Source organism: Numida meleagris, chromosome 2 (genome assembly GCF_002078875.1).
Source record: "Numida meleagris isolate 19003 breed g44 Domestic line chromosome 2, NumMel1.0, whole genome shotgun sequence".
Lineage (NCBI taxonomy): Eukaryota > Metazoa > Chordata > Aves > Galliformes > Numididae > Numida > Numida meleagris.
The window spans coordinates 97,849,912-97,862,792 of NC_034410.1; the positions used below are offsets into that span (position 1 = coordinate 97,849,912).

The 12,881-nt window shown below is 40.7% G+C and overlaps 1 protein-coding gene across 12 annotated transcripts in view; it reads right to left on the reverse strand.

Annotated features, from left to right (window-relative positions):
• Positions 1-12,881, reverse strand: part of PTPRM (protein tyrosine phosphatase, receptor type M) — a 462,428-nt gene that overhangs the window by 364,957 nt on the left and 84,590 nt on the right. The gene's annotated exons all lie outside the window — the stretch shown is intronic.

A 12,881-nucleotide genomic window follows, 5' to 3' on the forward strand; every position in this document is an offset into this window, starting at 1 on the left:
ATCATTACATTTTTCTAAGCTCAATAAATAAAACAATGCAAAATAGCTCCAAGTCTTGGAACAGGTAAAACCTCAGCTCTGAGTTGACAGACCCAAAGCAAAGTTCAAGATATCACAGCTAGACTGCACTGAGAAGATGATTGTCCTTCAAGTGATCCCCAAGATTTCTTCTCCAGATTCTTTAAGAAGGTTAATATTGGCTCTGAAGTCAGACAGAAGAACTGAAGACAACCTCTTTCATCACACTCAATTTTGATAGCTGAGAGATTAATTACCATTTCGTCTAACCATCAGGACACTCTGAGCTAAGCAAGTTCTTTTTTATTGTTTTTTATTTTTTTCTGATGTCAAAAAAAAACACTGCACTATGCTATTTATCTATATCTAAAGGCATTTCATTGAGAAAGCTGACAGCATTCTCCTCATCTGCCAGTAGAGCTTTTAAAATGCATCTTCACCTTTAAACTCTTCAAGCTAAAAAACCACAAGTGTACTTGAAGCTCAATCACCCTTCCTGGTGCTGCTCATTTTTAATGAGCCTCTTGTCTTCATGTCTCCCAGAAGACAGACTCCATAGAGCAATCTCAGGTGATGTGAAACCAACGCTTGATGCTTCTCTAAAGCGCTGTCTTTTTGAGCCTGAAATCTTCCTGCTAAACCCACATGGGACTGATGGGCCATTTCAGTCAAACCCAATTTCACTTCTTTATCACAAGACCCTGCTTAAAAACTCTACTGTGGATTGCTTGTACGCACAATCTGTTTCAAGCTTTGAACTTTAAAAAGGATTTAAGCAGTCAATCTCAATATCATTACAAATCTAACATGCATTATTTTCCCATTGATTGCGAGAAAATAAAAGTTTGAAGCTTGATTTCATGGGTAATCTTTCCATTCGCTTGATGAGTTCTGCAGTTGTACCAGAATACTCAGTGCATCCTGTTAGATAACAGCGTATTAAGCTTGGATGAGAAATCCAGACTACTTACAACTCACTTCCAGTTTTAAGTAAAGAACAAAGGCACTATTACCTCTGCTGGTCTCAGAGGCTCCTGATTTATACTGCAGTCAAAAAGGCCCCAAACACTACACATTGCTGTACCAGGGATTCCGCAACCTTAAAATATTGTTATAAAGCTAAGAATGTTAATATCTATTTTATGTTTCTTCTTCTTGAAATATAAAAGCTCCACTTTTGGACAGAATATACTGATTTCTTAAATTCTATTTTAGAAATGGATAGGACAAATGAAAAGTAAACAGGACAATTGTTATTAGCTTATCTTACAAATCGTATTCTTTCTCAAAAACTTGAAGTGAACTAGATTATCGTTCGATTAAATGAGCTATTTATGTTCTGAATTTTAACGTGTGCACCGAGCAACAAATGCCACAGAAGAACTTTATGTACAGAAAGAAGTAAAACAGCGAAGCCTGCGCAGCCCCTGCCCTGCCTGCTTGCTGAAGAATCACCCTCTCCTTCCCCCCTTATTTTTTTTCCATATAGGTTTTCTTCTGTAATTTTCCTCATTTAATCTGGGGATGGCCCTTCAGGTGAGGAAGGCTATTGCTCATTCTGTTTCTCTTTTTAAAGCTACTGTTTATGCCCTTTTCCTTGCGGTGACGGCTATAGCTGCATCCCAAACCATTTGCTTCTATGATATAACTCTCACTCCTTGATCAATAATTCAGGAAAATATTCATCTCTGTTTAGTTACTGCTGTCAGTACAACTCTTTGTGTCTGGATGAAAAGAGAGCAGGACCTCCATCTGGAGGCTTTACCTGCACTGCTCAATGAATTAACCTGTAGGAGGTGCCATCGTGATGAAGCAGTCAAATATCTCCAGCAGGCAACTTCATCACACGGGTAATTAGTTCACCACATCAATAACGCCTCCAGTCGTTAGCAGCGCCAGAGCTGAGTCCCAGGTCTGCTTGTTAAATTCAGGCAGCACAACAGGCTTTCCCTGTGCTACAGGTATAAATAACGTTCTATTTTTAAGTGTAGTTAGCTACGGCTTTTTTTCCCCTCGTTTTTAGTCATTATCTCTTGCAATAAATTATACTTTATTTCATTCACCACATCTATAACCTCCTGCCAGAAGGAGAATAAATAATTAATGTTAGAAACCTCTGACAATCTCACAAGGTCCTATCAACTTATAAATATGAGACCCACATTTGAGAGTGCTAAAAATACTAGTGCTGCAACATCAACATGCCCAAGTTTATGTGAGCCAAGGAGCAAACTCCTAACTCTCCCACATAGAACAGGGCACTACCACTGCACTATGTAGACAAAATAATTCCTTCAAAATCTTGTTCCTAAGAGGATTAGGTAGGTACAACACTCGCTTAAATGCTGTATTGCAACAAAAAGACAAATACAGGCCACACAAAGCTTCATGCTTGCTAATGTGGAAGCCATTTTACATATGCAATGATCTTCACCTCCTATCAATGATCTGGACGCAGGAGTGAAGCGCATCCTCAGCAACCCTGCAGATGACACTACCCTAGAGGGACAAGAGGCCTTACAGAGACAGATCAAGATACGTTGGAGCACTGGGCAATCAGCAGTGGCACTAAGTTCAACACGGGAAAATGCCGAGCACTAAAGCTGGGATGGAGCAGAGGCAAGCACAGACTGGGAGACGACTGACGGAAGCAGCTCAGCAGGAAGGGCCCTGGGCTCACTGGTGCAAGCAGCCATGAGCCAGCAGTGCGTCCCTGGCATCAAGAAGGCAAACTGTATTTTGTGATGCATTAAATACAGCACAGCCAGCTGGTCAAAAGAGGTGATTCTCTTGCTGTATTTACCGTTGGTGTGGCCTCACCTTGAATGCTGTGTGCAGCTCTGGGCCCCACAATATAAAAAGAACGTGAAGATCCTTGAGAGTGCACAGAGGAGGGCACCAAAGCTGGATTTTGGGCTGGAGGGCATGTCCCGAGAGGAAACAGAGGGAAGTGCTGGGCTCTACTCCTGGGAACTGATGGCAGGAGGGGAATGGCACAGAGTTGGCAGGGGAAAGTCAGACTGGGCATTGGGAAACATTTCTTTAGTGCGAGGATGGTCAAACACTGGAACAGACTTCCTAGAGAGGTGGCTGGTACCCTATGCCTGTCAGTGTTCCAGAAGCATTTGAACAACGCACTCAATAACATACTTCAGTTTTTGGTTAGCCCTGAAGCAGTCAGGTAGTTGAACTCAATCTTTGAAGGTCCCTTCCATCTGAACTGTTCTATCTACATGAATGACTGCTGAACCCAAGTATCAGCAAATCCAAAGACTGTCACATTGATTCAAATTATTTTTGCTTCCTACTATACTAGTTCAGCTGCTCAATGCCTGATGAAAAGGAAGTTTTGCCCAGGTCGTATCACTGAGGCAATTATCTCTGACCCTTTGGGAAAAAGATCTGACATTCGTGAGACATAAGTACATCACTAAATTGGGAAGGTCTTGCCATTTCAGTTGCCAGAGTCTGCTTCAGAATAGGATAATCCAATAAACCCAAAAGGTGTATGCTCATGTCTACAAGTAGTGTAGATTAGGTCAGTATTTCTGAGTTATGACAAATTATAATAGTTAAGGGTTTTCTGCATAATTAAACAGCACACTTGCTATTATGGTATCTTAATAATGTTAGATAACCTGTTACATACACTATACGCACACATATTTTTACAAACATTTTTTAAGAATCTTTCTTAGTTTACCTTCTAATTAATTAGAGAGCAAACAATGAACAGTTGAATTTCTGGGGCAGTTTTCTTCTTATTTAAATGCAACTTATTTAAGTATTTAAAAGCCTTAACAAAAGTTACATTTGGCCCTTATTTTTGAGTTAGCTATGCTAAGAATTGTGTCAAACGTTAGAGCATTCCAAATAAGGGGATATTTCTGCTGGATGTGAGACATTCTTACATTAATCTGTCGTCACCCTGTCTGACCCAACGTACAGCACAGACCTCAGGATTTAAAATAATTAATTTCTACCTGAACCAGAGTACATCTTTCAGCGACATGCGCAAGCACAGATTTTAGTCATTTTAAATCACAGAGATGTCAAGAGTTACTGAGCTAACTGCATTCTCCTTGTTCGTAATCTATTTAAGCACCACTTCAGGTCTTAGTTCTCAATTCCATTCATGGGTGGAATTTGGTATTTCTCCTACTGTCATGCCAGATCACGGAGTGCAGCAGTCCCCTGTGCTCAGCCAGTCTGACCTACATGCATCCTGTAGCCACCCTGCTCTGTTTGGAGCCAGGAGTGACAGCATACAACAAAAACAACTTGGAAAAGCAAAGTGTTATTTATTCAGACTAACTAGAATAAGAGTTCAGCGTAGTAAGTGTGATCATGTGCTTTTTCTCCACAGCATATCTACAATTTCCAAGACTTAAAAAAAAAAAAAAACTTTTAGACAGAGCAGTCCAATCATTACCACACCATCATCTCAAACCTGGCACTGAAAAGTAAAATCCTTCTCAACATTTTTAGTTTCTGGAAATACTAGAACTTCTACCTGTGTTCAAGTTTTATCTAAAAAAAATAAAGGAATCAAGGTTTACTAGCATTTAACATGCAGTTTGGCACTAGCACCCTCACTCGATCCATGTGTAGGGCAGCCATCTGTTATATATTGCACCAAAGCATCCTATTCAAAGAGTGCGTGCCCCAGCAGAGGGGGGCGGCTCTGGCACTTGCTCCTTCACTTTCCACATACTGCAATGCACTGCAGTTCATGCCTGGTTAAGTACATTTATGGATCATACTATCTAGTTTTCACTAAACTTCCAGAAATGAACAAGCGGCTTAAAAAGATTCCTGTAAAAAAAAAAAAAAAAACTACTTGAAGACTGAAGATAATAACAATGATGCATGCACGAGCAAACAACAAGGAAACAGCACTGCTGACATTTCTTCTTAGTACAAACTCTTCTGTCAGTCACACTGCAAGGCAAAACACGATAACATAATCATATCTGACAAGAACATGGCCAAAAATTTTTGAAATTATTAGCATGGAAATAAGATCAATTTAGAACCAGACCTTCAAACTACTGCATAAAGTGTTAAACCAAGATTTTCAAAAATAAGGAAGCAAACTGAATCACATAGTTGTTACTAAAAATATGCTCTTAATAGCACAATTTTAACAGAGAAAAATGTTTGTACCGTCAACACAACAAAAGATTATTTCATCTTCATCCTTTTTGCGTGCATGTTTTATAGCGCATATAGTACATATAAGTTATAAATACACATATATTAAGGCTGTATGCTTAAAAACTTCTTACTGATACAAGTATGTAATCAAAGAAACTTGAGAGACCACTGACCCAGAGCAGGGTGCCCAGACAGCTTCTAGGGATCTCCAAAGAGGAGACCCCACAGCCCCTGGGCAGCCTGTGCCAGCGCTCCATCACCTGCACAGCACAGAAGTGCTGCCTGCTGCTCAGAGGGAACCTCCTGTGCTCCAGTTGGTGCCTCTTGTCCTGGCACTGGGCACTGCTGAAAAGAGTCTGGCTTTATCCTCTCTGCATCCTCCCTTCAAGTATTTATGCACACCGATGAGATCCCCCCAAGCCTTCTCTTCTCCAGGCTGAACAGCCCCAGTTCTCTCAGTCTCTCCTTGTGGGAGAGATGCTCCAGAATGCCATCACATTTCTGGCCCTTTGCTGAACTCTTGTCTCTCTTGTACTGGGAAGCCTAGAACTGGACCCAGTACTCCAGGTACAATACAGACTAGAGGATCACCTCCCTAGAACTGCTTAATGCACCACTAGCCTTTTTTTGTGGCAAGGACATATTATTAGCCCATATTCAACTTGGTGTCTCGAAATCTTTTCTGCAAAGCTGCTCCTCAGTACGTCAGCTCCAAGCACATACTGGTGCTTGGGCTCCTTCCTCCCCAGGTGCAGGACTCTGCATTTCCCCTTACAGGAACCTCGTGAAGTTCAGTAAGACCATTTCTCCAGTCTTTGAAGGTCTCTCTGGATGGCAGCACAATCCCCAGTGTACCCTCTGAGATTTCTGAAATCTGCAAATATGCTGAGGGTACCCTCTGTCCCATCACCCAGATCATTAAAAATGTTAAACAGGACTGAAGCCAGTACTGAGCCCTGGAGTATGCCACTAGTTACTGGCCTCCAGAATTAGATTTCATGCCACTGATCAGCATCCTCTGGGTGAGAGTGTTTGGCCAGTTTTCAGTCCACCTCACTGGCTGCTCATCTAGCCCACACATCAACAACTTCTCTAAGATAATCTTACAGTTTCAAAAGTCTCACTGACCTCTAGGTTAGACAATCTGTACTGCTCTTCTTTCATCTACCAAACTAGTTATTTCATCATAGAAGGTTATCATTTTGGTCAAGCATGATTTCCCTTGGTGAACTTATGCTGACTGCTCTTGATAACTTTCTATGCCTGATAATGCTTTCCAGCATTAGACAATGGATCAACTTCCTAGATATCAAGGTGAGGCTAACCAGCCTGTAGTTCCCAGGGTCTTCTTTCTTGCCCTTCTTGAACATGGGAATGACACTTGCTTTCTAGTTCTCAGGCATCTCTCCCAGTCACTCAAATTGTTTGCTCAAATAATAATTCCCAGAACATTAAGAATAGCCTCACAATAAGATCAGCCAACTCCCTTAGCACATCAGGACGTAATGTATCAAAGGAACATCCAATATGAACTCTTTTTTTTTTTTAAAGAACCTTAAAAGTTCGTCAATTCTTTCATTCAGGCTTGGTTTGCTAGTGGTCTGCTATTCAGTGGCTCCCTTCCGTTACCAAATCGCAGTTCTCCATAGCGTACTTTCAGACTCAGACCTGTAAATTTGATCTGTTAAACAGTTTACAGTGGCAGACAAAGGAATTTCAAAGGTGTTTTTCCAAAAAGTTTGTGGCTCAACACTGTTCCCCTTCTGCACTCCCTCAAGACTTTGTCCTTCATGAGCTGTGATGCTACATAAGCTTAATAAGGCAGTTCAAAGACATTATTATAACGTCAAGTATTCCTCCTGTTTCAGGTACCTCTAATCTAACATCAAAAAGCACAGCTGCCAGGTCTCTTTCAATCACTGTTTCCTTGATAGTGTTTCTTTAGGCTGTCTTTCTTTCTGTGTCAGAACACACAGTACTTTCTTGCACTCTAGCTTTCTAGATCACTTAGCTCTCCTCTGATCACTACTTACCATGGCACTAGCCCTGTTGTCATCTGCATACTTTTATCGTTAATGATTTTATACTTCTCCCTCACAACTAATAAAAAGGTTAAACACTGTCAGATCTAAAATTAATCCTCAGAGGACCACTACATAATCCACACTGATTGCTGACTACAGTTATGTTACTGAGGCCTATTAGCCAGTTCTTTAAAACACAGTTGCTCTACGCTGACTCTTTATCACGTATACTTAATATGTGTAGAATGTTATATCTTTAAAAAGTCAAAATTGTTCTAAGACATCATGTTACACTGAGAAAAATATGTATTTCCCATAACGTTGTGCTGATCAACATTAATTAGACAGAGTTAAAGGTATAACTGACTCCCAGGAAGCCACTCTATTACTTTGCACTGAATTAATGTTTTCTTCACAGGCTTATTATTACCTGGCCATTCCATTCACTCTTTCAATGCCTTGCCTTACCAATTCTATACAATTCTTCTCTTTTTAATGCACACAGCTATCCATTCACCTTTCCTCTCTTCCACCCACTTTCTCTCCATTTGTATAACTTATTTCACTATTCTTCCCTTCAACACAAAGATAAAACCATTCTGCAACTGCAATTAATAACATTATATTCAGATTATCTCTTCCTCTACCACTTCTACATGAAGATTTCTTCTGTACGTGAGCACCTATGAATTGGTGGAAATAAATGTCTTACTAGCCTGAGAAACAAGTATATGCAACAAATGTACTCATGCAGCTTTATGATTCTACTAAGTAATTACCAATGGCACTAGAGAGAGTAGCACTGGGCAATTCCCAACCTATAAAGAGTTCTGAATTTGAAGGGAGATATTCTTTACCAGATATATACTTTTTTTTTTTTTTTTTTGGGGGGGGGGGAGGTTAGAACATAGTCAGCAATACACTCATAACTGATTTTAGTTTAGTGTTTAGTGTGTGTAGTTTTTTATGAGTTCTTCTGCATTTTAAGAAGCTTATTTTATAGATGTAAAATTTAAACCATAGTTGACAAAATACACCTCTCCTTTTCCACAGCTGTGAGAACACTGCCAAATCACAGGCTGGTTCAGGTTTGCAGGGACCTCTGGAAGTCACCAGGTCCAGTCCTTGGCTCAAGCAGGGCCACCTAGAGCAGGCTGCCCAGGACCATGTCCAGGTGAGCTTAGAACACCGCCAAGAACAGAGGCTCCTCAAACTCTCTGGGCAACCCATGCCAGCTATGTGTCACCTGCATGCTGAAAATATGTTTCTGTTTCCCTTTGACCTCTTAACCTCTTAAATGAGCTGACTCCCCCAGTCCTACCACAACATTCTGAAAATACTTCCAGGAGATAAACGGAAGAGAGTATTACAGATTTTCATGGGATTGGTGTAGTTTGATGGGACCAGGCGTATTTTTATCAGGTTTGCAATTTCCTTTCTGCAGAATATTGTCTCATTTACAAGACAAGCAATCCACATTCTGCACATAACTTTCTACATTGCTCTTAGGTAGTTTTTGTTTTCTCTTCTTTTTTTCCTCCCCAATCTTCAAGTAAACATAAGAACAACCAAGGAGCAAAGAAAAGCATACAGAGTGACACAGAGTTTGTGTCTCTTATTTCTGCTATGCTTGTTTGTGCATTAACATTCCAATATTTTAGGAATGTATTTTAGCCTAATTTCAAATTCATGTATATTAGAGACTTATCTAAGGGCAAAAGCAATACTAATAGTAAAGTCACTTTCCTCCTCTGCTGATGTTTAGTGGTAGATTTGTATTTCAGTCACAGAATATCTTGAGTTGGAAGGGACCCTTAAGAACCATCAGGTACAACTCCTGACTCCACAGAGACTACCCAAAATTTAAACCCTATGCCTGAGAGCATTGTCCAGATTCTTCTTGAACTCCAGAAGCTCAGTGCCACGGCCGCTGCCCTAGGCAGCCTGTTCTATGCCCACCGCCCTCTGGTGCAGACCCTTTCCCTAACCCCCACCGGCCCCTCCCCTGACACAGCTCCATGCCGTTCCTTCGCGCCCCGTCGCTGCCACCAGAGAGCAGAGCTCAGCGCTGCCCCTCCGCTCCCTGTGAGGAGCTGCAGCCGCCATGAGGCCGCCCCTCAGCTCCTCTGTTCTGGGCTGAACATACCCAAGGACCTCAGCTGCTCCTCATATGTCTTGCCTTGTAGACACTTTACCACCATCTTAATAGCTTTCCTTAAGATGTTCTCTAATAAGCATCCTTCTTAGATGTCTTTTTTATTTTGTGGCATCCAAACTGCACCCAGTGCTGGAGGTGAGGCCTCACAGCGCAGAGCAGAGTGGTACAACCCCTCCCCAAACTCAGTGGCAGCGCTGGGCCTAATACACTCCAGGGCATGGTTGGCCTTTCTGGCTGCCAGGGCACACTGCTATCTCAGGTCTAACTTGTCATCCCCCAGATCCCTTTCAGTGAGGTGGCTTCTCCAGCTTCTTGTCCTCCACCCTGTACATATATCCAGGTTTACCCCAACCCAGGTGCAGCATCTGGCACTTGCTCTTGTTAAACTTCATGTTGTTGGTAATCGCCCAGTCCTCCCATTTGCCAAGATATCTCTGCAAGGCCTCTCCACCCCTGAGGGAGTAAACAACTCCTCCCAGTTTAGTGCCATCTGCAAACTTCATATTCAAGTCCTGTATCCAGATCATCAATGAAAACATTAAAGAGAACTGGCTCTAAAATGGGGGCAGAACCCCCCTAGTGACTGCCTGCCAGCCTGATGTTACCCCATTTACTATAACCCTTTGAGCCCAACCCATGAGCCAACTGCTCATCCATCCTATTGTGTTTTTGTCTAGCTATATACTGGCTATTTTGTCCAGAAAGGTAAAGGTACTGTGAAAAACATTATTGAAAGATTCATTGAAATTCAAAAAGACTAAATCAACTGGCTTCCGTAAGTCAACTAGATGGGTAACTTTGTCATAGAAGGAGATTAAGTTCATTAAACAGGTCTTCCTCCTTGTGAACCTGTGCTGGTTCTCAAAAGACTAACATCACTCATACACTACCACTCTTGTTTTCCCCTCAAGATAAGCATATTAAGATAGAAGAAATTATAAGAATTTGGCATACTTATAGGCAGTCCTTTTAACAAGTCATACTGCAAAACCAGGTAGATACAGAGCATGATGACAGTGGATTTTACATATTCACACAGCTGCCCTCTTGATCGCATTCTTCCTTGCGGAGAAAAGACACTGGAGTGTTCTCATGTGCTTTCTTGCTGTTTACTTTTCTGTTTACATAGGGCAATGCCCTGTCTCTAGCATTCTATCTGCAGTGAGCTAATCTCCATGTTACACTATCTTCAGCACAACTTGGAGCCATTCAACATTCAACAAAACTGACAAGAAATATTTTCAGGTCTTTTTGATACAGGAAACAATAGTCACTATGAAGGGCTACCTTAAACAAACAAAAAATGAAGTAAAGGAGAAGGCTCCGCTATTTTATGAAGGGCATGCCACTAACCATACCTAGTTACACATGAAGAGAGTCTCAAGATAGCATCTCAAATTAACACTGCTGCAGCAGTTCTCACAGATGGCAAATCCTTTACTAAAAACTGTAAATCCTTGCCTTTAAGGCCCATCTCTCCTTAATCATCTTTGTTCATCTTTCACTACTTTAACAAAAGCCCTTAATTAGTATCATCTTAGGCTGCCTTTCACTGCCCCTCATCCTAATCAGTTGACTAATTACTTCCACATAATCTCAATGTGAGGTTAGAAGGTGGTTTTTGAATGAAGATAGGCTTGAGGAAGAAGTCTCCTGCCTATGGGGCAGGGTAGCCTGTAGACAGCTATAAAGAGAGCTGGATACTTTGTGTCAGGGAAAAAAACTGGGGAAAGAAAGTTGCAGTTGCAGCCAATGGCAAAGGTAGAAATTCGCTCATCCACAAAAACTGGTATCAGGAAGCTTTTAGTGAAGACGGAAAGACAAGGGAAAGGCTGGAGCATGACGAAAATGCATTCTCATACACTAACGAGAAACATGACTTTAGATTTAAATTGCACTATACAAGGGAAAATCAGCAGATGTTGACTGAACCAATACAGGAGGTGAGGATGGCATATAAAAGGCTTCTCTGCAAAGGCAAGCACTGAAGATTTTAAGAATGTTAAATAAAAGTATACAAAAATATCTGGGGATGGTACATATGCACGAGTCAAATGGGTGAATCAATGGTGACAGTAAATAACTGTGGAGATAACATTTACAAAACTTGTGAAGAGTTAATTGCCTGGTCATCTCCGACAGCCTCAGTGTTGCTTCCTTAGCACTAAGAAGGTCTGTTAAAGAATAAAAAAGAAGAATAGGGCTGGATTAAGAATGGAAGCCTTTTTAGACTCTTGTACAAAAAGCAAACTTCATAACAAAAAATGAGAAAAGGAAAAATTAGATGAAAAAACTTCATTTTCTTTTTTCTTCTTTTCAACATTTTTTTCCTTTGCCTTAGAACTATTACCTCTATGTCATGGTATTACACTTCAGGAGAAAAGAAATACAACGCAGCTTTTAAAAACATTTCCGGTGACTTAAGAATTGCAGCATTTGGAAATACCTTAAGGATTTCTATGCATTTTTGAAAGCAGTACAGAACTCTTAATATGTCTTCTGCAAAATGCACAAAAGCATTTCATAGGATGGATTTACAGGTGCTGCTAATTCAGCAGTTACTCATCAACACAGTAAGTACAGCAAAGACCCTCAACTATTACACCAAGGCAAATCTGTGGGGATCACATTTTATTATTAAAATGAAATAAAATTATGTTAATTTCAGCTTATGGATTTAATATATCCAAGAACACACAGAGTTTGGTAATCCTACATTCTAGTTCTGCACTTTTGGTTCCCCAAACTAAAATGCCCTGTAGACAGTGCAAACTCCATCCCCATATGGTCCTGAGCCCCCATCATCAAACCCAGGGAACGCGTAGGTACCTCTGAAGAACAATTCAGACTGATGGCACTAATGCTTCCAATTTAGGTTTGGCTGCTGCTATTTATGTGCTAGACATATAACGCCTTATCTACGCAAGTTTGTTTTTAAAACAGCTTTGAAAAATCTCTAGTTCAAGCAAAATGTTTTGTAACAAATGTCAAAACTGTAAATCACTGTACAGCAGCCGTAAGGAGAAGATGCAACTTGCTCAATACAGTTCTCCAAATCTGTTAAGTCAAAAGTTGTTTAATACAATTTAACACACCCTAGAGTGTAGTTAAATAATTGTGATGGATGGCAGCATGTCTTAGTCTTTCCATTTGTTAAATGATGATAGATGAATTATGCACATTACTGCATTTCAATGCACGCTTTGCGTTCACCACTCCTGTCTTATGAAAAACATCCGATGAACAAAGAGTTTAAATCCATCTCCACCAGAACAATAAGGCAGTCTACAATTATGATAAAGAAGATGAAGGCTCAAAATCTTTCGAAGTCCCTTGACATTAACAGCAACAAAAATGTATGCCTGTAATGTAACTACTACCACATTTCCTCCTGTCTCTGTCCAAAATAAAGTAACTGAACCTGTATCTGTCAAAAACATTCTTTATTAGCGCTATATAAGAATTTCTGGGGAGGGAAAACTATAATGAATCAAAACTCAAAAAAATCATAGGCGGGGGAAGTG